The 26,592-nt window shown below is 36.1% G+C and overlaps 1 long non-coding RNA gene across 1 annotated transcript in view; it reads right to left on the bottom strand.

The window, feature by feature from the left end:
- The window catches only part of LOC148003869 (uncharacterized), a 74,476-nt gene that overhangs the window by 8,965 nt on the left and 38,919 nt on the right, over positions 1–26,592 (bottom strand). The window contains exon 4 of the long non-coding RNA XR_015629269.1: positions 9,414–9,508. This is a non-coding gene — a long non-coding RNA (uncharacterized LOC148003869). The remainder of the gene's footprint in view (positions 1–9,413; positions 9,509–26,592) is intronic.

Below are 26,592 nucleotides of genomic sequence, written 5' to 3'. Positions count from 1 at the left end.
ACCATAGAATAGATGCTGGTCTGATGAAACCAAGTAATCTGTTAGTTAATACATGGCGATCATTATTAAAGTAAGGTCTTCTGGGAAGTATTTCAACTGGTCATCACACAAAAGCTGCAGTCTAGAAGGAGAAAAGTCTAAATAAAAATCTAACAGCCAAATGTCCATAGAATGCTAGTTTTAAGGTATAAAGGGTCAGGAAGTGCAGCTGAAGCTTAGCCGTGTATGACAAGGTGGTAGTTTTTTAAGAAAGGCATAGCCTCAACTGTAGTGGAAACCTCAGTCTCCTTAATGGAGTAACAGACATCAGCTGAAGTGGTTTGGGGTTGGAGTCTCTATATAAGAGCTAGGAGACTATTATTTGAACTGTAGACTCAGTTTCAATGGAGACTCCAGTATAACAGAGAGACCTAGAGTACAGAGTGTTCACAATAGAATGGAGCTAGCCTGATCTTAGGAGACAAAGTATGTATGTGTTGTGGGGGTAGAGCTGAAGAAATAGAACTTCCTAAGCTACTTGTCTGAGAGAATCCCAGATTCCAGACGTTGTGCTACAAGATTAGGAGTTACCCTTTAGTTTTACTTAAGTGTGGTTGATTTCACGCATTGGCTTGTCACTTTGAAGAAAGTATTGAACGTGATTTAATTAATTAAATTTTTACAGGAACACACAGTTAAGAGACTAGGAGTGTTTTAAAGAGACATTCAATGATGCCACAGAGAAGACAATGCTAGTTTTTTGAGCAAAGCAAGATATTTAAGCCATGTAGAACTACTCTTCTTAAGTCAATGTGAAAGCCCGAAATGATAGTTTTTATAAGGAAGTAGCAATGACACTAACAAAGTAAATAAACTTGGTGGCAATAGGGAAGACTGGACTTTTAATTTTTTTTTCTGTTTTTATTGGATACTTTATGCATTTACATTTCAAATACTATCCCCTTTTCTCCCCTCTCCCACTCCCAGTCCCCTATTCCCAAACTTCTATGAAGATGCTTCTACTCCCAACCACCCACTCCTACCTCAACACACTGGCATTCCCCTATACTGAGGAAACAAGCCTTCACAAGACCAAGGGCTTCTCCTCCTATCAATATCAGACATTGCCATCCTCTGATACATATGCAGATGAAGCCATGGGTCCCTCCATGTGTACTCTTTGGTTGGTGGTTTAGTCCCTGGGATCTCTAGAGGGTGTGGTTGGTTGATATTGTTGTTCTTCCTATGGGGTTGCAAACCCCTTCAGCTCCTTCAGTCCTTTCAATAACTCCTCCATTGGGGTCCTTGTGCACAGTCCAATGGTTACCTGCAAGCACCCTCATCTGTATCAGTATGTCTCTGGTAAAGCCTTTCAGGAATTACCTATATGAGGGTTCTGTCAGCAAGCACTTCTTGACATCAGCAAGAGTGACTGGGTAAGATGGCTTCATATGGGTTGGATCCCAAAGTGTGGCAGTCTCTGGGTGGCCTGTCCTTCAGTCCCGGCTCCACACTTTGTCTCCTTATTTCCTCCTGTGAGTATTTTGTTCCCCCTTCTAAGGACTGAAGCATCCACACCTTGGTCTTTCTTCTTGAGCTTCATGTTGTCTGTAATTTGTATTTTGGGTATTTCGAGGCTTTGTGCTAATATCCACTTATGAGTGAGTGCATACTATGTGTGTTCTTTTGTGATTGGGTTACCTCACTCAGAATGATATTTTCCAGTTCCATCCATTTGCCTAAGAATGTCACGTAGTCATTGTTTTTAATAGCTGAGCAGTATTCCATTGTGTACCACATTTGCTGTATCCATTCCTCTGTTGAAGGACACCTGGGCTCTTTCCAGCTTCTGCCTGTTATAAAGAAAGCTGCTCTGAAGAGAGTGGAGCATGTGTCTTTGTTGTATGTTAGAGCATCTTTTGGGTATATGCCCAGGCGTGGTATAGCTGGGTCCTCAGGAATACCAATTTTCTGAGGAACTGATTTCCAGAGTGGTTGTACCAGCTTGCAATCCCACCAACAATGGAGGAGTGTTCTTATTTCTCCACATCCTCACCAGTATCTGTTGTTACCTGAGTTTTTGATCTTAGCCATTCTGAGTGGTGGGAGGTGGAATCTCAGAGTTGTTTTGATTTGCATTTCCCTGATGGCTAAGGATGTTGAACATTTCTTTAGGTGCCTTCAATATTCCTCAGATGAGAATTTTTTAACTCTACCCAATTTTTTAGTAGAGCTATTTCTTTCTCTGGCGTCTACCTTCTTGAGTTCTTTGTATATATTGCATGTTAGCCCTCCACTGCATGTGGAATTGGTAAAGATTTTTTTCCAGTATGTTGGTTGCAGTTTTGTTAATTGACAGTGTCCTTTGCCTTACAGAAGCTTTGTAATTTTATGAAATCCCACTTGTCAATACGTGATCTTAGAGTATAAACTATTGGTGTTCTGTTCGGGGAAAATCTCCCCAGTGCCTATGTATTCAAGGTTCTTCCTCACTTACACTTCTGTTAGAGTGTATTTGGATTTATATAGAGGTCTTTGATCTACTTGGACTTGTGTAATAATGGGTCAATCAGCATTCTTCTACATGCTGACCGCCAGTTTAACCAGCACCATTTGTTGAAAATGCTGTCTTTTTTTCCATTGGATGGTTTTAACTCCTTTGTTAAAGTGACCATAGGTGTATGGGTTCATTTCTGGTTCTTCAATTCTATTCCATTGATCTACCTTCCTCTCTCTGTACCAATGCCATTCAGTTATATCATGATTGCTCTGTAATACAGCTTGAGGTAAGGGATGGTGATTCTCCCAGAATTTCTTTTATTGTTGAGAATAATTTTCCCTATCCTGGGGTTTGTTATTCCAAATAAATTTGCAAATTGCTCTTCCTCACTCTATAAAGAATTTAGTTGGATTTTGATGGGGACTGCAGTGAATCTGTAGATTATTTTCAGAAAGATGGCCATTTTTACTATATTAATCTTGCCAATCCATGAGCATGGGAGGTCTTTCTATCTTCTGAGATCTTCGATTTCTTTGTTCAGAGACTTGAAGTTCTTGTCATACAGATCTTTCACTTGCGTGGTTAGAATCACACCATTATATTTTATATTATTTGTGACTATTTTGAAGGGTGTCATTTCCCTAATTTCTTTCTCAGCCTGTTTATCCTTTGAATAGAGGAAGGCTACTGATTGAGTAAATTTTATACCCAGCCACTTTGCTGAAGTTGTTTATCAGATTTAGGAGTTCTCTGGTAGAACTTCTGGGGTCATTGAGCACACTTTCATATCATCTGCAAATGGTGATATTTTGATTTCTTCCTTCTTAATTTGTATTTATTTGGCATCCTTTTGTTGTCTAATTGCTCTGGCTAGGATTTCAAATACTATATTGAATAGGTAGGGCGAGAGTGGGCAGCCTTGTTTAGTCCCTGATTTTAGTGAGATTGCTTCTTTTTCTCTCCATTTAGTTTGATGCTGGCTACTGGTTTGCTGTATGTTGCTTTTACTATGTTTAGGTATGGGCCTTGAACTCCTAATCTTTCTAAGACTCGTATCATGAAGGGGTGTTGAATTTTGACAAGTGCTTTCTCAGCAGAAGGAAAATTAAATAAGCAAAATAGAGTAAACCCCCTCTTTCTCTCTCTTACTTGTTCTTTAGGAATGTTGTACAATATGTTTGATCATATTCACCCTCCCACTCTTTGCTGGTCCTTCCTGATCCTTCATTGTCTTTTCTGCCCAGCATTATTTCTTTTTTTTCCTATTTTCCCTAATTGATGCCAATTTGTGTTGCCCAATATGGTCTTCCTTTGGTATATGATTGACTTATGAGGGGCTATAATTTGAAGACAAATTGACACTTCTTCTAGGAGCTCAGAAATGCTAACCGATTCCTGAATAATCATTCAAGACTCAGACTTGTTTTAGCAATGGCAGTTAAAGTTACACATTCATTAGAAAAGGAAGATAAAGAGCTGAAAAATGTGAGAGTTTTTGAACTCTTCAAGGCCTCACGGGAACCACATATGTCTGAGTGTAAAGGAGGAGTGACAGAGACACCCGCAATCTCCTATATTAGGCTAACACCGGATGAACTCGGAAAGACAGAAAATGTGGTTTGTGCAACATGTCTTGTCACTGACTGTGCCCAACTTTACTTTTAGTGCTGGGATTCAGGGTGACATAGGCTCGGACAGGCATACGAATGATGTTCATCTATGAGTTCCTGTGTGAAGCTTCCCTGCTCTAACCAGGACATAATGTGTCCGTCTACTCAGCTGCTTATCATAATCTAATATGAAGCTCGTGCTGCTTTGCGTCATATTCTTTGACTCAATTATGAGACATCTACAGCAGTAGCATCTTATTGTTAACTGCAGTCTGGAAAAAAATGTGCAATTATAGAGTAAACTCAATCTTGACTCTTTTGGTGTGTGGCTAAAGGCATTATTTAGGACACTTCTACAGTAGTAGGTTTCTACATGATTTTCACTCTCTCATTTTTCTACAGCTATACCAGAAGAATGCTGTCCAGAGTCAAGGTGAATCATTCCACACCAATTAAGGCAATCAGGACAATTCTTCAGCCGAGGCTTCCTGTTAAGAATGTTCTATTTTATGGCACATTGACTTTAAAAGCAACTCTAATTACGTTTATCCATAATATTTGGATAAAGAATATATACATAAAACCACTCTTAAATTACAAGTGGGTAAATTATACCTGAAAGTGAAGAGGTATTTTATATGTAAGAGGTCTATATATGATGAAAGAGAATTGAATCAACTTTGCATTGAGATTCAGTAAACACCACTAATCAAGAGAATAAGGTTTTCTTTAATGTAGTTTTAAAAAAATCAGAAGTTAATATGACATATTTAGTTTATGGATTGTGAATTTAAAAGACCTACCTTATAAGGTAAACACATGAGGAATAGTTGATACATTGTTGAGTTTATCAGGTCAAATATTGTCTTTGTTTCTTGAAGCACTATTCATAGTTTATAGGTGAAAATATAGCATAATGAATTATTATGCCTATTATAACCTCTGTTTTAGAAGACAGTACGAGTAAGTAAGTAAGTAAGTAATACATCATATTAGACTCATTGTTTTCTCATTCCACCCAAAGTATAGGCTAAAAACTCATACAAAATGTTTTCTTTTTTCAATTTTAAAATTTACTGAATTCTTTTTATTTCCATCAAAATTTTTACCAAAATTATAGTACTGAATAACTGTACAAACAAAAGATGCTCTACAAAACGTGCAATAGAGTATTATATTAACATCCATAAATTAATGTCACATAATATGAAAATACAGTTCTTTAAATCATGCCTGCCTCCTTCCTTAATACCAAGATAAAGTTTCTTTCTCTTTACAGCTTTTATTTCCCAACTAGTTTTTATCTAGCTTCAACTGATCAAAATATCAATCAATATTTTACCAAACTGAGTATTATTATTTCTCATATAAATGTTTTAATCTTAAGATCTTCAAGATTTTCTTTCTTTTTAATGACTAACATAATAATTAATCATAGTCACTTACATATCTTTTTTAAAATATGGTATATAAATATCTCATCTTGCTCAATATTTCCTTTATTATATGGTTTTGGGTTCAGCACACATTACTATATATTGCATAATTAAAATATTTATGACACTGTTGGGCAACAATGAAGGAAAAATAAACATATTTTTCCATTGGTTGTGAGATGTAATGATGAGCATATATTATTAAAATAAATAACAGAATACAACCTTTTAATCCATATATAGATTAAATTATATAATATATAATACACATATATGTGTATTTTTTTTTCGGAGCTGGGGACCAAACCCAGCGCCTTGTGCTTGCTAAGCAAGCGCTCTACCACTGAGCTAAATCCCCAAACCCACATGTTTTTGTATTAAATATGTATGTGTATGTATGTGTATATACTTGTGACCTGATTCATGCTCTCACATTCCATAACAGTTTACAGAATTGCCATTTGCACTTCCTGTGTACATTTATTTTACTGGTAAACTTTATCATATACATTTAACACACATGCCCAGGGCCTAGTGTTCCAACAAGTTTTAATAAGAAAATATAAATACTTGATGCTAACTAATAGAAAAAGAGGATTGAACAGTGCTCAGAAATAACCTTTTCCTCAACTAGCAATTTAATTTTAATGTTAAGACAATGGAAGAAAAAGATAAAAATAATTTTTGCTAAAAGGAGTATTAAGAAAAAATAGGGGTTGATTCTTTAAATCCAATGTAAAACAAATTTGCTGGTAGCCATTTGGTTATTAAGTGCAATGCTGGATAGATGGCCTCCCAGCTGGATAAAGGATTTATCATCATGCATATAAAGTAGACAATTTAGTTTAGAACTGAAGATTTAGTCATATATGAAAATAAAATAAGTAAAACTTGTAAGAGAGGCCAAGATAGCATGGCTGCTTTGGTAGGAGCAAAAAATATATTGAGTTTTTCCTAATTAATAATGTTAATAGAGGAAGGTGAGAATATACATAGGTATCATCTCAAAGGAAATGTGTACATGTTATAAATAAGGTATTAGCTTTGAATTATTATCTGTATTTATGGTTATGAAGACTAAAACGTCTATATATAAATCCATTTAGTACTGAGAAAAACCTGTCTTATGCTTGGATATGCTAAAATACTTTCTTCTGAAGCCTGTGTGGGATTGAATGGGTTAGGTTTTGTAAGGGTAAAAGTTGTAATATACTGACAGGACCTTAATCCCTCTAAGTTGTGTCAAAGCTTTCATGAGCTAAGACCAGTGTCTCACATAATTTCTAGGAGCTTGAAGTCAAGGTCTTCATTAATTTAATTGTAGGAAAGGTAAGGATAGTAATCAAAATGATGAGACAGTTACCAGGTAGAAGTTTGTGAATATCAAAAGTAACGACTTTTTATCAGATATATCCAAATAAATATCATTGACTTCTGGTAAATTCATTATATTGTTTTTAAATATTTATATAAATTTTCAAATTCTTATTCTTCAGTATTTCCTTTCTAACATAAATCAAACAAATTTCATTACTTATTGACCTATATTCAGCTTATAATCAAAAACTAATAATTTAGTAATTATTTAATACATAATTTGGTACATAAATTATTGGACTGAAAATATAATAATCTGTGAATTACACAAGTGGTCTTTTACATTATCGAAATACAATTACATTTTGTTCTTGTGCTTAAGTGGTAATTTTATAGCTTGATCTCTCATATAAGTATAAAAACTAAATTTGATTATTAAAACTCTATCCATTCTCTGCAAATTGTTTTGCTTATACAGTGTTAGAAAAGCACTATTCTTAGAGTTAGGTGGCCAAAGTTGTTAATGCCTTTTAATACTGCACACTGTTATGGACCTCAATTTCCATCTAGTATGTTGGGGCTCAATGTGTACTGAGATCGTGAATTTTGTTGCTTAGAAGTATGACTGGTCTACGTTTAATCTTTTTCATTCCTTTTCCACTCAAAGTACTGATCAATGGAAGTGTCCAAAGCAATTTGTAATTTTCCATGCCATTTTCAATGTATACATTGAAGGTGGGATAAAGCTAGGGAAGAAGAAACAAAGTAAGTAAACAGGGAATTTATGGAACCTGGAAAAATCAAGAATGGTAATACTATTCTTGTGATGCCACTGTAGGTGAACATAGAGGCTTTCGTGTAACAATGCATAATTAAAAATACTTCCTTTAGTTACCTTTAGATCATCATGGGATGGCTAAGGACAGTGCTGTGATCAGTAACATTGGAACTTGGAGAGAAAACATGTTCATCATTGATAAAAAATTCAAAAGAAATAGTTTGTTTACTTCTTTGTCAATTCCATGTGGTATATTTTGGACATGCTTGTCCTCCTCAACCCTGACATTGACCACTACTTAATCTCCCTAGTCCTTCAAATACAACGTTGAGGTTGCATTGTATTTTTCCTTTTCTCTCCGATTCCAGTTTGCGTTGCCCAGAGAGTCTTAGGATTGACAGTTATTGGCAGTTGATCTGATGTGCCCCCTCATAAAAAACAAATAAACAAAATGAAGATTACTCCACCTCTCCCCACATCTATCAAATCTTAACAGCACAGCTAGTGGTGGTGTTACTTAACCACACTTCAACCTCCACTGTGGGGTCACATCACAGCAAATCCTGTGCATGCTGGCACGATCAGTGTGAGTTCATTTCTACATTTACCCTGTGTCAAAAACAAACAAACAAAAACCAAAAACAAATAAACACAAAAAAACCTTCCTTGAAGACCTCTACCTTCTTTGGCTCTTAAAATCTTTGCAGCCCTTCATCTGTAACAATTCTTAATCCTTGGAGTGAGATATAAATTTACTTTTGATTTAAGGCTGAGCACAACATTATTGAAAAGAGACTGGGCATCAAAAATAGCACCTCATGCATATGAGTGAGGCCAAGGTTGCACTATGGGTGTACATCTCTTCACGGGACTTCCATGTATGTTAATTTTATTCATCAAAATATTTCACAAATGAAAATTCTTACCCTGATCCTTGACATATCTTGAAAGAATTTAATAAAATTTTCTGTGGTTTAACATTTAGACCTTAGATGAGCAATACACTATTAGCGTGCAATTCTTAAAGGGGTTAGTGTTTTAATGCGTTATCAAGCCACTTCTAGAATTTAAAAAAAAATAGAATTTAGTATGATGAATTGAATTCTGTGATTTAAAGCAAAAGCTGGATGAAATTTTATAAGAACTATAATTGTATTAGTAGTATTTACCGGCAAAACTATAAAACAGCAGCAAAGTGTTCAATGGTTCAACCTTCTACTAGCAATATATAACATTCTGGAATTCATTTGTGACATTTAGTAGACATTCTAATATTCTGTTATTGAATTGTGTTAATAGCATCACAGCCTGTGTGCTATTACTGACTTTCATGAACAGCATGAGACAATTGGGTTTGGGTAATGCAGTCGTATATCAAAAGGGTTTATCATACAAATGACTATCCATAGGAGTAGATAAGTCTGACGCAGTTTACTTCATTTATTTTTAGGAAATAAAAAGGTATCGCTGATTTCACAAAGCATAATTAAAATACTAATTGAAAACACAGAGCTGCCTGTGCTCTGACTTTCTCCACTTCCTAGAGTTCAGAGAGACTTTTCGACATACCTAGTCCGATACGCAAATGCTAGAAAATACATTTGTGACCCTCAGGTCCAGAGTTGCAATTGAGTATCTGGCAATTTCTCCCCTTGCCAGAAATAATTGATGATAAATTGATGTGCAATTCGTCTATCATAAAATCGATAAAGGCATTAGCAAATAATTGAGAAAGACATCAACGTACATAATTAAATATCTGCACATGAGTTTATAAGCAGAGTGAACTCTACCTGATAGTGAAGTTTCCTTTTGTATTCACAAAGTGGCATTCTTGCAGGAGTGATGTGAGTTCTTGAGTGTCTTGGCAAATGTGGCTTCACATAAGCTGAAGATGAACATAATGAAATAATCACTTTCCTAATATTCATCATTAAAATTTAAATTGCTTTCAGAAGTACAATAAACAATAAATATAAGTCTTGTTTATATTTAAGGAAATTGTAACCACTCATAATTAGTAAATGTTAAAACATAACAACATTTTAGCTAGCATGCTCCTGCAGTTCCCTTCTACAGCTACATTCAAAGAATGCCACTCTGCATTTCTACCTATTATAATAAAGCAGGATCGTAATTTTACATTGGTGTCATAAATCAAAGCGAAACGGTCCCCCATACAGCTCCACAAGAAGAAGAGATTTGTTGTGACAAGTTAAATCATCTCTTCAATTCGCTATCAACTAAATATGTGCTATTTTATTAGAAATGTCATCAAATTAATAGGAACAGAAAGTAACTACTCCAATAAAAAAAAAAGAAAGTGCTTTATCTTTATTTAAAATCACTGTGTTCCTCAGATGTTATACAAGGCACAATGCACACTCAATTTTCAAGTATAAGACGAAAAGGGGGCAACATTTGCATAGTACAATGGTTATCAAAGCAGACACTGCACAAAATGGGCCCTTGCTGTCATGTTTCCCACCAAGTTCTTAGTTACTTACTTCGTTTTGTTTTATAGAAAATTGCGATATTGATATGACTGTATTTACTAAGATTTATCTTTTAATCAATCCAACTTAAAATGTTTAATACTTTTTTAATTTACTCATCCCATAGTGGGATTATAGTGTTCAGTATAATTCTGTGAATATGAGTTTTCCTTGGTGCTTTTAATTAAAAATATAAACATATTATACAAGTGGAGAAATGTTCACATAACATTAATTACCTTATCTCGTATCCATATTTTACTAGTATGATATTCTGCTGCAATAGAGAGTGTAGCCACTAAACTTTATTCCTCATACATAAATTAATGTACTGATGTTTTTCCTAAAAGCGAATGTTAAATTTCACTAAAAGGAACTAAGCAATTGCTGTGATTGCCATACCAGAAGTACATGAGACTAGGTCAGTCAAAAGTCAGATACAGATCGGGCTTTCGAGGCCCAATTTCTTCCCACTGAACTATAAGCCACTAATAAGGGAGAAAGGAGAACCTTGTCTTCAACTAAAATAATCTAATTTTTTTCCTATGGAATGTAAGGGATGGTTTTATGATATTTTTTCAAAAAAATAGAACTTTTCTTACTCTGTTAATATGTGTTGGGCAACAGACAGAGCAATTATATATGTATCAGAATGTAGACTATGAACTAGAGATCAATATATTTTAAGTTTGCTTTCATTGTAGAAGGATATACTTTTATAATAAAAATGGAAGAGTGAAAGAGAAAGAATGATATAATAATAGAAATAACTTTAGCATTGTTCTAATTAAGAAAACTTTACTTCTACCAATATATTTAAGTGCCAGAGAGTTATCTCATAGTTTATATAATCTAAGAGGTGGAAAGATGTGAAAGCCCATGCTTGTATAAATGTATTTGGGCTCTGCATTTTGGTCCATTTATGTCATTTTAAAGCAAGGAGTTAAGGGGTAGAGGAAAAACAGAAAGAACACAAGGAATAAAAGGGGTGAGAAATGTTTGATGGGCAGGTAAGTGGATGGGCTTCATGTGTGGCTGTACATGAAGGAGTGGATAAACAAACATATGAGAACTATGGCACTTGTTACATGACTTGGGAGTTTCCCAAAGCATGACTTACAGTTAATCCAAAATAATAACGTTTCCATCATTCTGGAATCCATTCCATCATCAATCCTAAATAATACCCTTTCCATTTTGTCTAAATATCTATTTCTTGTTGAAAATCATTTAAAATATTTAAAGATCAAGTCTACAAGCCATTACCACACAGAATCTCTTATGAACTATTAAAACTTTGACCTGTCATATTTCAACAATTAGAATGTCTTATGAACTTGTTCCATCAGATCACATCTCGCTTGCAAGAGGATGTGTCTGTCATAAAGAAAAAGAAATTAATCTCTCTGAACAGTTTTGTTCTTCTTAAATTTGACATAACGATCATTACTGAAGCTAGAAGAACATTTCATTATCAACATTGTCAAGTATACTTGGGATGGGTGCACATGAGATTCTGAAGATGTTCATCAAAATGTTTTCAATGCTAAATGTGTGTGTGTGCAAGTACATGTGCATGTGCATGTGTGTGTATGCATGCACATGTGTGTATGCACATGTGTGCATATGTGTATGTGTGTATGCATGCATGTATGTGTGTATGTGTGTATGCGCACGTGTGTAAGTATGCATGCATGTATGTGTGTATGTGTGTGTATGCGCACATGTGTATGCATGCATGTATGTGTGTATGTGTGTGTATGCATGCATGTATGTGTGTATGTGTGTGTGTATGCGCACGTGTGTGTGTATGCATGCATGTATGTGTGTATGTGTGTGTGTATGTGTGTGTGTGTGTGTGTGTGTGTGTGTGTGTGTGCATTTTCTGCTGATAATAATTTTAAAATTTATTTGGGAGCTCAAAGAGCCGTAGTATCCTTTGACAGATTCATATGTTGTCCAATGCAAATGTAATACAAAAAAGGCCATGCTGATAAAATAAATTGACACAAGCTATTTGGCAGCATGTAGACCATGAAAGTTAATGACAGTAAGGGACAGAAATTTAGGTTTTGTTGGAAGAATTATCCACATGCTTCCTATCATTATAGCATCTGAAAAGATACTTAACATTTTCCATTATGATATGCAGGCAGACATGTTTTAATGAAAATAAAGCTATATACTTTAAGTATACAATTTAAAATGTATTACTCAAATTTCTTCTGATATATGAAAAGCGAGAGGCATTCTTGGTATCTTGACCGTGAGTCCATGTGATATACACAGATGCAATGTTTGTATAGAAGACTCATTTTGGCTTCAACACATTCTATGCCCCATTAATGATTGTCAAATTATGCCTCTATAGATCTGACTTTCATCCTGCTTTAGTGTAGACAATGGCCTCATAACACTTACATATTTTAAGTAAGGGTGGAGGTTAAAAGTCATGACATTACAAGCTTAAGCTGTCCACCATGTGCAGAAGGGTTGTTGTGAGTCTTGATTATATAGTGTTTATGTATAACATGTATCAAGTATATAATTTAGAGCAGATTATACTAAGGATTCATTAAGTCACAAATGTTTATAATTTTAATAAAAATTTGCCATATTTCCAAATATGTTCTTATATATGCTTCAGCCTTCATTCTTTGTGTCTAACTTGAACTCTAATATAAACTGTATATTACATTCTTCTTCCATAGTTATTATTTTTTACTCAGAGCATTATTTTCCTAGAGCCCTGTTTATTTAAATCCTAAAGGTGGTACATAATTTTTTGGGGATTACTGTTCTGATGGTATGTAAGATTGCTGATCTTTTTCCTTATGGTCTTATCTGTTATTGCATCTTATAATTTTAAATTTATATTGCAACAAATTTTGTCATATTCATTTTCATTTCCAGAAGTTCTCTTTAGGTTTTAAGTCATTGTCATAATTCTTTTTTTCCCTTTTTTGAATATTTTCTTTATCTACATTTCAAATGTTATCCTCTCTCCTGGTTTCCCCTCCTGCAACCCCTATCCCATCTCCCCTTTCCCTGCTTCTATGAGTGTGCTCCCCCATAATACTTAAGACTTTAGATTTTCTTCAGCAAACCACGTGGCTCTGTTTGCACCTTCTCTGTTTTCCTCAGCACTCACGCAAATTTTTCAGTCTCTTCACTGATTTTACGGAACCTTCGCTGCCTCCTTCTTCAAGCCTGCAGAATTTATCATTAGATTTTAAAGATGTAACCTGTTACAGACTTAGACCTTTAACAAAGGTTTAAAAACATTTTAAGTGTGTGAGTGTGTGTGTGTGTGTGTGTGTCTGTCTGTCTGTCTGTGTCTGTCTCTGTGTGTGTGTCTGTCTGTGTGTGTATGTGTGTCCGTGTGTGTGTGTGTGTGTGTGTGTGTGTGTTTGTGTCTGTGTGTGTGTGTGTGTGTGTGCGCGCGCGCGCGCTCGTGGGTATGCGCACGCGTGCCTGTGCAGGAATATAGTTGCCTTTAATTTTAGCACAAATTGAGCTGCACTGCTGAGCTGTATCCTGTCTTGTTTTAGTGATGTCCTCATTATTTGTGAGCATCTCTCTACTCTAGATAGTGAGAACAAGAATGATTTTCAGCTCTATGTGAGGTCTGGGAATTGTTATTCTTTCAGTCAGTGGGTAATTGTTTCCTATTCATTCAGAGTTTTCTACATTCTACTGTTGGCTAACTTTTCTCTGTGCTTGCTAAGAGACTTATTTTCAGCCAAAGAAATAATAGGACTCCTATATAGATTTCTAGAATGCTTGCTTTATATTGCTTTCGAAACCTGGCTGTTCTGTTGCATCAAATTTGCACATTTTTTAATCCTTGAGTTTCACTTTCTATATTGTTTATTAAGAGCAATAATAAAAATATAACATTTTATACTATTATAGTATTTTATAGTATTTTCCACTCTATTTCCAAAATGCCCATATAATAAAAATAGTTATATAACTTGTTTTAATTTTGTACGAATCCTAATAATCTTGTTGTCTACTGTCTATGTTGGTTCTGGCGTTGATACATTAAACAAGTAAGTAAACAAACAAACAACATCAATAACAAAATCTTGTTACTCTAGAGGTGTGAACTTTTGCATTGCACTGCAGTCAAGCTAATCCAGTGCCTTGAGATCACATAACACTATCATTTAAATTTATTTCTTACTTAGATTTATTCTTTAGTCACAAGAGCACACTGTTCATCCCTTTTCTTTATGCTCACTTCCACCATGTGAGGAGAGAGACTTCTGATTTGCCTGGTAAGAGACATGACCATCGACAGACATAGAAAGATTGATCTCACACTTTTCAATACCTAAGTGTTAGCACTAAATTAATGCCTGCTGGTAGTTGCTGTATCTAAAGCATTCATAAAACCAACTAAAACAGACTGAGAGAAAATTCAGTCCCTTAGCCTCTTTAGGGAAAAATATACAGTAAAACAAACACATATGTATTTAAATATTATTAAAATATATTTTAAATATTATTAAAAATTGCAAAGATTAATTTTCCAAGTGCTCACATTCTTTGATAGTTTCTTTTTTCTTTTTCTTTAAAATTTTTTTAAATTACTTAATTTACGTTTCAAATGTTATCCCCTTTCCCAGTTTCCCTTCCATAAACTCCCTATCCCATCCCCCTCCCCCTGCTTCAATGATGGTGTTCCCCCACCCAACCCTTTCCAGCTCCCCACTCTGACATTCCCCTACACTGGGGCATCAAGCCTTGGTAGGATCAAGGTCTTCTCCTCCCACTGATGTCCAATATGGAGCTGGAGCCATGGGTCGGTCCGTGTGTACTCTTTGGATGATGGTTTAGTTCCTAGGAGCTCTGTTTGGTTGGTATTGTTCTTATAAGGTTGCAAACCCTTTCAGCTCCTTCAGCCCTTTCTCTAACTTCTCATTGGGGACCATATGATCAGTCCAATGGTTGACTGCGATCATCTGACCATCCACCTCTGTATTTGCAGTCTCTGTATTTGTCATGCCCTGGCAGAGCCTCTTAGGAGACAACTATATCAGGCTCCTGTCAGCCTGCACTTAGCATCAGCAATGTTGTCTGGGTTTGGTGACTTTATGCAAACGTGCTGGATCCCCAGGTGGGGCAGTCTCTGGATGGCTTTCTTACAGTCTCTTCTCCAAACATTTTCTCCATATCTCCTACTATGAATACTTTTGTTCCTCCTTCTAAGAACAACTGAAGCATCCACACTTTGATTGTCCTTCTTCTTAAATTTCATGTGGTGTGTAATTTGTTTCTTGGGTAATCAGAGGTTTGGGGCTAGTATCAATTTATCAGTGAGTGCATACCATGTGTGGGTATTTTTGTGATTGGGTTACTTCACTCAGAATGATATTTTCTAGTTCCATCCATTTGCCTAAGAATTTCATAAAGTCATTGTTTTTAATAGCTGAGTAGTACTCCATTGCATAAATGTACCACATTTTCTGTATCCATGCCTCTGTAGAAGGGCATCTGGGTTCTTTCCAGTTTCTGGCTATTATACATAAGGCTGCTATGAACATAGTAGAGCATGTGTCTTTGCTGTATTTTGGAGCATCTTTTTGGTACATGTCCAGGAGTGGTATATCTGAAGCCTCAGGTAGTCCTTGGTCCAATTTTTGAGGAACCTCCAGACTGATTTCTGGAGTGGTTGTACCAGTTTGTGATTCCACCAAAAATGGACGAGTCTTCCTCTTTCTCCACATCCTTGCTAGCATCTGTTGTCACCTGGGTTTTTGATCTTTGTCATTCTGACTGGGGTGAAGTGTAATCTCAGGGTTGTTTTGATTTGCATTTCCGTGATATCTAAGGATGTTGAACATTTCTTTAGGTACTTCTCAGTCATTTGATATTCCAAAGTTGAAAACTCTTTGTTTAGCTTTGTACCTCATTTTTGATAGGGTTATTTAATACTCTGAAGTCTAACTTCTTAAGTTCATTGTATATATTTATATTAGCCCTCTATTGGATGTAGGATTAGTAAAGATCTTTTCTGAATTTTTTGGTTGCCGCCTTGTCCTAATGACAGTGCCTTTGCCTTACAGAAGCTTTGCAATTTTATGAAGTCCCATTTGTAGATTCTTGATCTTACAGCATACATAACCCATTGGTGTTCTTTTTAGGAAAATTTCCTGTGTGCCCATGTGTTCGAGACCCTTCCCTATTTTTTCTTTTATTAGTTTGAGTGTATCTGTTTTTATGTGGAGATCTTTGATCCACTTGGATTTGTGTAAGAATGGGCCGATTTGCATTCTTTTACATGGTGATCTCCAGTTTGTTGAAAACCAGCACCATTTGTTGAAAATGCTGTTTTTCCTCCATTGGATGGTTTTAGTTCCTTTGCCAATGATCAAGTGACCATAAGTGTGTGGGTTCATTTCTGGGTCTTCAATTCTATCCCTCCCTGTCTCTGTACCAATACTATAAAGTTTTTACCACTATTGCTCTGTATTACAGATTGAGGTCAGGGATGACCATTTCTCCAGAAGATTTTTATTGTTGAGGATAGTTTTTGCTATCTTTTTTTTTTGTTATTCCAAATGAATTTGCCAATTGCTTTTTCTAACTCTATAAAGGATTGAGTTGGAATTTTGATGGGGATTGCATTGAATATGTAGATTGCTTTTGACAAGATGGCCATTTTTACAATAGTATTCCTGCCAACCCATGAGCATGAAAGATCTTTTCATTTTGTGAAATCTTCTTCAATTTTTTTCTTCAGAGACTTGAAGTTCTTGTTATACAGATCTTTCACTTGCTTGGTGTGATGGTTTGCATAGGATTGGCCCAGGAAGTGGCACTATTAGAAGATGGGGCCTTGTTGGAGGAAGTGTGTCACTGTGGGGGTGTGCTTGGAGACCCTCCTCCTAGCTGTCTGAGGATGCTCAGTCTGTTCCTGGCTCCCTTCGGGTGAAGATGTAGAACTCAGCTCCTCCTGCACCATGCCTGCCTGGACACTGCCATGCTCCTGCCTTGACGATAATGAACTGAACCTTGGAACCTGTAAGTCAACCCCAATTAAATGTTGTCCTTTATAAAATTTACATTGTTCATGGTGTCTATTCACAGCAATAAGACCTTAACTAAGACACTTGGTTAGAGTCACATCTAGGTATTTTATATTATTTGTGATTATTGTGAAGGGTGTCATTTCCCTAATTTCTTTCTCTTCCTTTGAGTAAAGGAAGGCTATGGATTTAATAGGAGAAGGCTACTGATTTTGATATATTCTTATTAGAATTATAATTCCTTAATTATCAATTCAGTTTTACATAAAGAAATGTAGCCATACTTTTTTGAATGTTGTTTAATAATGAAATGTTGTTTAATAATGAATGTTGTTTAGCTCTATTCATAAGTATTTCAATATTTCTAAACTTATGCAAAAAGGATCTTCTTAGATTTCAAAACTTTAATCGGCAATTGTTCCTTGTTATAACTCACCATCCAATTGAATATGAGCTTACTTTTATAGGTGTCAATTCAAATTTTTTTTTTAGTATGGTATGTATCATGTCAAGATACCAATGTCAGGTTAGTCCATTGGAATGTTGGAGAAATTTTCAGACTTGCATTCTTAAATAGTTCAAGATATAACTACTAAGAAGAATCTTGCCCCGGTTGAAAACCATTTTATCCTTCCTGAAATATAAAAATATTTAAAGGGAGTTCTTAAATGTGTTTATATAAAGTGAAAGAGAATTTAGCCACTAAACTCATAACGCTGGAAACAGGCAGAGAATGGACTTCATCTGTAATTGGTCCACAAAATTACAGTGCAACTGGATCATCCCTGTGCACCTACGATAATGGAGCAGCTGTGTCTGTTCAGCGGCAGGCTTTCCTCACACACTCGTGGTAACGTTAATATATGCATGTCTGTTTCACAGTCGGTCATATTTAAAAAGTGCACACAGAAGTGAACAGAGTGAAATGTAGAATACATGCTGATATCTAATGACAGGGCTACAGTAAATATATTAATTATATTGTACTTTTCCTAGTATTTTAGCATGAATAATCTGTATTTCTAAAATTTACTAAGAAAGATATTCTAAATATACTACTGTCTGTCTTACAAAGTCTGTATCTCTTTCATGTTGCCAAGGTGACATCAAGTAATATCAAGTAATAAACTATATTATATATAGATTTTTAAGAAGACTACTTTATGATGTGCACAAAAGATATCTTCTAAAACCTCTTTCTAATATTCCTATCATGATGTCACAAAGATGGTACTTTAAGCACACTCTTTCTGTCCTCATTTTAAAACAGTAAAAATCAAACCCATTATTTATCAATAAAAGAGAGATTTTAGTAAAGCTTCATATGTTAGAATAATTATATTTTCTTCCTTTCATTTTTTTGAATGTGGTTTTTTGTTTGTTTGGTTGGTTGCTTGGTTTTGTTTTGTTTTTGTTTTTTGGGCTTTTTTTTGTTTTTTTGTTTATTTGGTTTTGGTTTGGATTGCTTGGTCTGTGTTTCTGTTTGTTTGTGTGTAGACAGGGTTTCTCTGTGCAAGTGTGGCTGTCCTGGAACTCACTCTGTACACCAGGCTGACCTCAACTGGGAGATCTGCTGCCTCTGCTTCCCAAGTGCTGTGATTAGATGTATGGGCCACCACCACCCTGAAATGTTCTTGATTTCCTCTCTAATAATTATTTGATGGAATTCTATACCCCAGACCCCTGTTCTTCAGATCGTATTGTACCTTGTTGAAGTCTGATATTGGTCCCTGCTTGAGATGTGTGTTAAATGGGAGTCTTAAGGGGGTCAAACTCTGTTGTCAATTTGAATTTAGGAAATGTTTAGACTAAGTTTAAGGTTTTTAAACCCCACCTAGCGTTTACCTAAGAAACTATAAACCCATGATGTGGACAAATCATCCGTATTATGAAATTCATCGCCTTGCTCACAGAACAACTTACAGATATAAACATGATACCTGTCATAGTTAGCTTTCTATTGCTCTGATAAACACCATGACCAAAAGTCACTCTGAAAGGAAAGGGTTGATTTGACCTTATGCTTCCAAGTAACATTGTATTACTGAGAGAAGTCAGGATAGAAACTCAGTCCAGGAACATGGTAGTAAGAAGTGAGGAAGAGGTCGTAGAAGAATGCTGCTACTTAACGGATTGTCCCCTGTGGCTTGCTCTGCCTCCTTATATCACCAATAACCACTATCCACATGCTAGCCCCATGCTTCGTAAAGTGGGCGTTACCATAGTAACCACCACTCAAGCTAGCAGGCTTTCCTATAGGAAATCTGATGGAGTTATTTTTCAGTTGAGACATCTCTTCCTACATAATTATAGCTTGCATCAAACTGAACAAAAACAAAAGGAGAAAAGAAAAAAAAAAGAAAAGAAATGGAAAACAAACCAAAGAAAAATCAAATATAACAGAATAAACCCATAACTATTCAAAAAATGAATAAATATAAAGATAATACAGTACATGTTGGAAATATTTTTTCAAAATCTAGTTACTCAGTGATTCAGAATCATATTTTGGAGAGAAAATTTAAAGGTTATTTTTTTCCCTTATCAATTTTTAGTCCAGGATGTGCTTCCGTAGCATGTCCTGTCCCCTCATGTAAATTTTCATATAGTCATATATCTAGAATAATGTACAAAAATTCATATGTAAGGATTAAGTTATCTGTGAGAAATGTGGGGCATATACCAACCACTGTAAGTTAGTCTATAACAGTATAAAAACAAGAACTTTATAAATTTACCCCAGCTCACTGCTGAGATCTCTGTTTAAGTTTATAATTGGGTTTCAAATATTTCATTTTTATTTTAGGTGTTGCTGCTCCCCTTGAATATTTATTAACCTCAAGAAACTTGAGCCAGTGAGGAAGAAACATTTAGAGCATGGTGCAGAAATGAATGCTCTCTAAGCATTTAAGTATACTGGCCCTCAGTTTATTTACACATGCATCTGAATTACTGTTTTTTGTTTGCTGGAAGTGTAATAAAATTATCAGTGAACAGATTTCTCTAAATTTCTTATTTTTCACACAGGGGGTTAATTAATTAATTAATGGTACTTTAACCAGTACCAGTCTAAAGTAAGAAAGTAAACAAAATGTGTCTTGAAACATAAATACATGAGAAAATGAAAAAGGCATGGAATTATACCTCCAAACAATTTGCTGAAGCCCTTACAATGTTACATCTATTAGCAAGCCTGTCAACCTCCTGTCAATAGTTTTAATACATACTCACTGACATGCCAAGCTAAAACTATGCTGTAGTCGTCATAGAAAGTATGATTTCCATTTCTCTTTTAAAATATTTTTACACCTTAGATGTATGTGCTTATAGGTTCATCATGATACTTAACAATAAGAAGTACTATGTATAATTTCTGGGAAATAGCAATTGTAACTACAAGAAGCATGGCTAGTCTTTGTTCACCCTTCTACAAGCTTCTCATGATTTTTCCTTTTCAACGGGGAGACATCATGATTGCCGAACTTCACTGTTAATGTTTTGCAAGTTGGCATGGCAACTAAAGATTCTCTCTCCTTTTCTCTCCAGAATTTTTCTGATTAAAACACATCTCAGTTTAAAAAAAAAACTCAGCTTCCAACTGGTACAAATGTGACATACTAATAATGTCAATGCATTTCAAGGTAGAAAAGAACGTCTAAAATGTAGACAATTATTACAGTAAGTTGCTATCCTGTAAAAAGATAGACAACACCCAAGGATCAGTTAATGAATAACCTAGTATCTTTGTCTTCTTTATGTGGCCAATAGATAAAGATATTTTTGTTTTAAGTCTTGTATTTTTTAAAAAGCATTAGAAGATACTAATTTAGAAGATTATAGAACTTCTATTATAAAATTACTTGGTTATAGATGTCACGTATGTGTTACCTTTAGTTCCCCATAGCTTTTTCTACAATAGGGTATTTTCAGCTTGAGGTGTTTAGTAGAAATAAACATCACAATTTACTTTCATTTATACAATGATATTACAAGTGAATGAAATTTGGAAAATTCTCAGGTACAATAGGAATTCCCACATCTCTAATTATATCTTAGGAGCTACTAGAATCCTGACTAAATTCACCTTTCTAAATCCCTAAAATTTTATTTTCTTTTTGAGGAAAGAACAGACTATGTATTCAATACCAAATGAATTATGAAAACATGTGTATGAGGAAAGTTAACACACACACACACACACACACACATACACACACACACACAGGTATCTATCTATCTATCTATCTATCTATCTATCTATCTATCTATCTATATATCTATATGTTTCTATGTATCATATATCTATCTTTCTATATCTCTATATCTATCTATTCATCTTTTTATATCTAATCTAATCTTTATCTATATCTGTCTATACACTTGTCAATTGATCAATCAATGGATCTATTTACATCTATGTATTTATAATATGATATAAATAGATAGATGGATAGGTATATGTATATATATATATACATATATATATTGATAGACATAGATAAGATATGCTGGTTGATCTGGACAACTCTATATATAGGTAGGTAGATGATAGATAAGATAGATGGATAGATAGATAGCTGTGGATATGGTGTTTAAATTTGATGATTCCATATAGAATAATCCAAATAGATCCATATTTATCATCTTGTGCAAAACTTAACTCCAAATCAAAGACATCAGCATACAACCAAACATACTGAACACAATAGAAGAGAAAGTGTATAATAACCTTGAACTCATTGTGACAAGAAAAATGCTTTCTGAATAGAACATCTAAAGTACAGACACTAAGATAGACAATTAATAGATGATGCATGATGAAACTGAACATTATTTGTGAAAGGCAAAGTACACTGTCACTCAACAAAGAAAATGGAGTCTGCATCTAAACAGAATTCTCAAAAGAGGAAACTCAAATATCAGAGAAACATTTAAATAGAATATGCTTATTCATCATGGAAATTCAAATCAAAACTACTTGGAGATTTTTTCTTTCTTTTTCTTTGTTTAATAATCATCTCAAATGATATCCCACTTCCCGTTTAACCCTCCACCCATTCCTCCATTCCACATATGCCCTGCCTTCTCCTCCTTGCCTGTATGAGGGTGCTCCCCCACCCACCCACACTCTCCTGCCCCACCTCTCCAGCATGCCCCTACTCTGGGGTATGAAACTGCCTTGGGACCAAGGGCCTCCCCTCCCACTACTGTATTTATAGCCATGGATTCCTGCAGGCCCACTCCTTAGTTAGAAGTCTCTACTCTGGGAGAACTGGGTGGTCAGGCCAGCCTCTATTGTTCTTTCAACAGGGTTGAAATCCCCCTCTGTTCCTCCAGTTCTTCTGCCAGCTCCCCCACCAGGTTCCCTGAGTTCAGTCTGATGGTTGGCTCCAAGCATCCCCATCTGCATAGGTCAGTTGCTGTCCTGACCTCCCAAGGAACAGTGTGCTAGGTTCCTGTCAGCTGGCACCTCTTGACCCCAACAACAGTATTTGGTTTGGTGTCTGAAGACAAAATGTATCATCAGGTGGGGCCATCCCTGTTTGGCCTTTCTTTCAATCCCTGTTCCGTTTTTGTCCCTGTTCTTCCTTTGGACAGGAATATTTTTGGGTTAAAAAAATTTTGAGATGGGTAGGTGGCCCCGTCCCTCAACCAGAGAGTGGCTAAAATCAATAAAAGAAATCACTGTTCATACTGGTGAGGATGTGGAGTAAGAGGAAGAGTTATCCATTGTTTGTGGTACAGCCAAAATACAGACACTGTACAAATTGGTATGGCTGCTTCTCAGGAAGATGAGGATCTATGATGCTGAGAAGTATCTATAATGTTCTTGGATGTGTGCTCAAGGGACCCTTCATCCAAATGCTGAGGCACTTTCTCAACTATCGCCCCTCTATTCATATTGACCAGAAATTGGAAACGACCCAGATTTCCCTCAGCAGATGAATGGATAAAGAAAATGGGTTTTAAAAGTTACTTATTTACATCCCAAATGTTGCCCTCCACTACCCCCTCAGAAAGTCCTTCCCCCATTGCCCTTCCCCTTCACATATGAGAGGGTATCCCACCACAGTCATCCCCCTTCCCTGGGGCATAAACCCTTTATAGATTAGGCCTATCCTCTTGCACTGAGGTCAGACAAGGAAGTCCTTTGCAACATATGTGCCCAGAACCTTGGACCAGCCCCTGTATGGTCTTTGGTTGATGACTTAGGCTCTGAAAGTTCCCAGACATCCAGATTAATTAATCTTCCGATGAGGTTGCAATTTCCTTTAATTCCTTCAATCCTTCCCCTAATTCATCCATAGGTGTCCCCAACCTCAGTCCAATACTTGCTTATGAGTATCTGTATCTGTCTCAGTCAGCTGCTGGTAGAGCCCTTCAGAGGACAGCCATGCTAGGCTACCATCTGCAAGCACAATAGTATCAAGAATAGTGTCAGAGCTTAGTGCAGGCTCATGGGATGGATCCCAACCTGGGCATGACAATTGTCAACCATTCATTCAATCTCTGCACCATTTTTGTCCCTGCATTTCTTTTAGGCAAGAACAACTTGGAGTCTAAAAGTTAGAAGGTGGATTGATGTACCCATCCCCCCACTGTGAGCATTGTCTAACTACTAGAGGTGGTATCTTCAGGTTCTATATACCCGCTATTGGTCATTTCACCTAAGGTCTCCCACACTGAGTCCTGGGAGCCTCCTCTTTCCAGATCTCTGGGACTTTCTAGAGGTTTCCCCCTACCCCTACCACCACCACTACCCTCATCCTGCCCAACTACAGCCATTTCTCCTGGCCCTTTGGGCTGCTGTCCAGTCTCCACCCATATATGTTTCTATCCCCTTTGTCCTCCCTCTCCCTTCTCCCATTGATGTCCCTTTCTCTCTCTGCCTCCCATGATTATTTCATTCCCCCTTCTAAGTGGAATTGAAGCATCTTAACTTGGTTTTTGTTGAACTTCTTAGCTTTATTGGGTGGAGTGTATCATGAGGATTCTGTGATATTTGGATAATATCAATGAATACATACCATTCATGTCCTTATAGTTTTGGGTTAACTCACTCAGGATGATAGTTTCTCATTCCATCCATTTGTCTACAAAATTCATGATGTCTTTGTTTCTATTAGCCAAATTCCATTGTATTCCATTGTGTAAATGAACCACATTTTCTCTATGTCTTCTTCTGTTGAGGGACATATGGGTTATTTCCAGCTTCTGGCTATTACAAATAAGGCTGCTATGAACATAGGGGAGCAGGTGTCCTTGTGGTATGGTGGGGCATCTTTTGGGTATATGTACGTGAGCAGTATAACCGGGTCCTCTGATCTATTTCCAATTTTCTAAGGAAGCTCCAGATTGATTTCCAGAGTGATTGTACCAGTTTGCAATACTGATAACAATGAAGAAGTGTTTCCCTTTCTAAATCCTTTACAGCATGTATTGTTCTTAAATTTTTGATCTTAGCCACTCTGACAGGAGGGAGGTGAAATCTCAGGGTCAATTTTATTTGCATTTTCCTGATGGTTAATGATGTTGAACATTTAAGTGCTTCTTAACAATTTGAGATACTTCTGTTGAGAATTCTCCTTTTAGTTCTGTAACCCAATTTATAATTTTGTTATTTGGTTTTATGTAGACTACCTTCTTCAGTTCTTTATATATTCTGGATAGTAACCCTCTATTGGATGTAGGGAGAGTGAAAACTCACTGAATAACTTGGTCAGGGACAAAATAAAGAAAAAAGAAATTAAATACGTCCTCAAATTCAATGAAATAACATATCCAAACTAATGGGACAACAGGAAGGTAGTGATAGGAGGAAATTTTCTAGCACTGAGTGTTGTCTGCTGGTTCCTCAGAAAATGAGACATAGCACAATCTGAGGACCAAGATATACCACTCCTGGGCATATATCCAAAAGATGTTCCACCATATAACAAGGACATGTGCTTTATTATGTTCATTACAGCTTTATTTATAATAGCCAGAAGCTGGAAAGAACCCAGATGTCCTTCAACAGAGGAATGGAAACAGAAAATGTGGTACATCTACACAATGGAGGATTACTCAGCTATTAAAGACAATGACTTCATGAAATTCTTGGTCAAATAGATAGATCTAGAAAATATCATTCTGATTGAGGTAACCCAATCACAAAAGAACACACATGGTATGCACTCAGTGATAAGTGGATATTAGCCCAAAACCTCTGTTTACCCAAGATACAAATTACAGACCACATGAAGCTCAAGAAGGAAGACCAAAATGTGGATGCTTCAGTCCTTCTTGGAAGGGGAAACAAAATATTCGCAGGAGGAAATACGGAGAAAGGGTGTAGAGCAGAAACTGAAAGAAGGCCATTCAGAGACTGTCCCACCTAGGAATCCAGCCCATATACAGTCACCAAACTCAGACACTACTGCAGATGCCAAGAAGTACCTGCTGACAGGAGCCTGATATAGCTGTCTCCTGAGAGGCCTGCCAGAGCTTGACAAATACAGAGGCAGAGTCTCTACAAATGCTAGCAGCCAACCACTGGACTGAGAACGAAGTCACAAATGAAGGAGTTAGAGAAAGGACTGAAGGAGCCGAATAGGTTTGCAACCCGATAGGAAGAATAACAATATCAACCAACCAGACCAAAGAGTACACATGGAACGACCCATGGCTCCAGCTACATATGTAGCAGAGGATGGCCTTGTTGGGCATCAGTGGGAGGAGAGGCCCTGGGTCCTGTGAAGGCTTGATGCCCAAGTGTAGGGGAATGCAGAGGTTGGGGAGGGAGTTGGTGGGTACGTGGTGGAGAACCCAAATAAAAGCTGGGAGACAGGGGATGGGATAAGGGGTTGCTGGAGGGGAAACCTGGAAGTAAATAACATTTGTAATATAAATAAAGAAAATATTCAATTAAAAAAAATAGAAATTGGAGAGATCCTATACCAGCAAAGGACACCTGAAGTCTCTAGAACTCAAAGAAGGAAGCATACCCAAGAGGACCAGATGACAGGAAATAGTCAAACTCAGGGATGAAATGAGCCAGTTTGAAAAATAAAGAACAATACAAATAATCAACATAACAAAGAACTGGTTCTTTGAAAAAACCCACAGGATATGTAAATCTTCTGCCAAAGTAACTAAAGGCACAGAGACAGTATCCAAATTAACAAAATCAGAAATCAAAAAGAAACATAACAACAAAAACTGAGGAAATTTTTTAAAAATAGCAAGTTGTACTACAAAAGCCTCTACTGGACAAAACTGGAATATCTAGAAGAAATAGATGATATTCTAGACACATACCATGTAACAAAGTTAAAACGAATCAGGTAAACTATCTAAACAACCAACTCCATAGTCATTACAGTCATTAAACACCTCCCAACAAAAAAAAAAACAAAAACAATTAAACAAAAACAATCAACAAACAAACAAAACCAGCC

The sequence above is a fragment of the Rattus norvegicus genome, chromosome 9 (genome assembly GCF_021556685.1).
Source record: "Rattus norvegicus strain SHRSP/BbbUtx chromosome 9, alternate assembly SHRSP_T2T, whole genome shotgun sequence".
NCBI lineage: Eukaryota > Metazoa > Chordata > Mammalia > Rodentia > Muridae > Rattus > Rattus norvegicus.
Note: the sequence above shows the minus strand (reverse complement) of the source record. Positions and strands in the feature narration are given on the sequence as shown.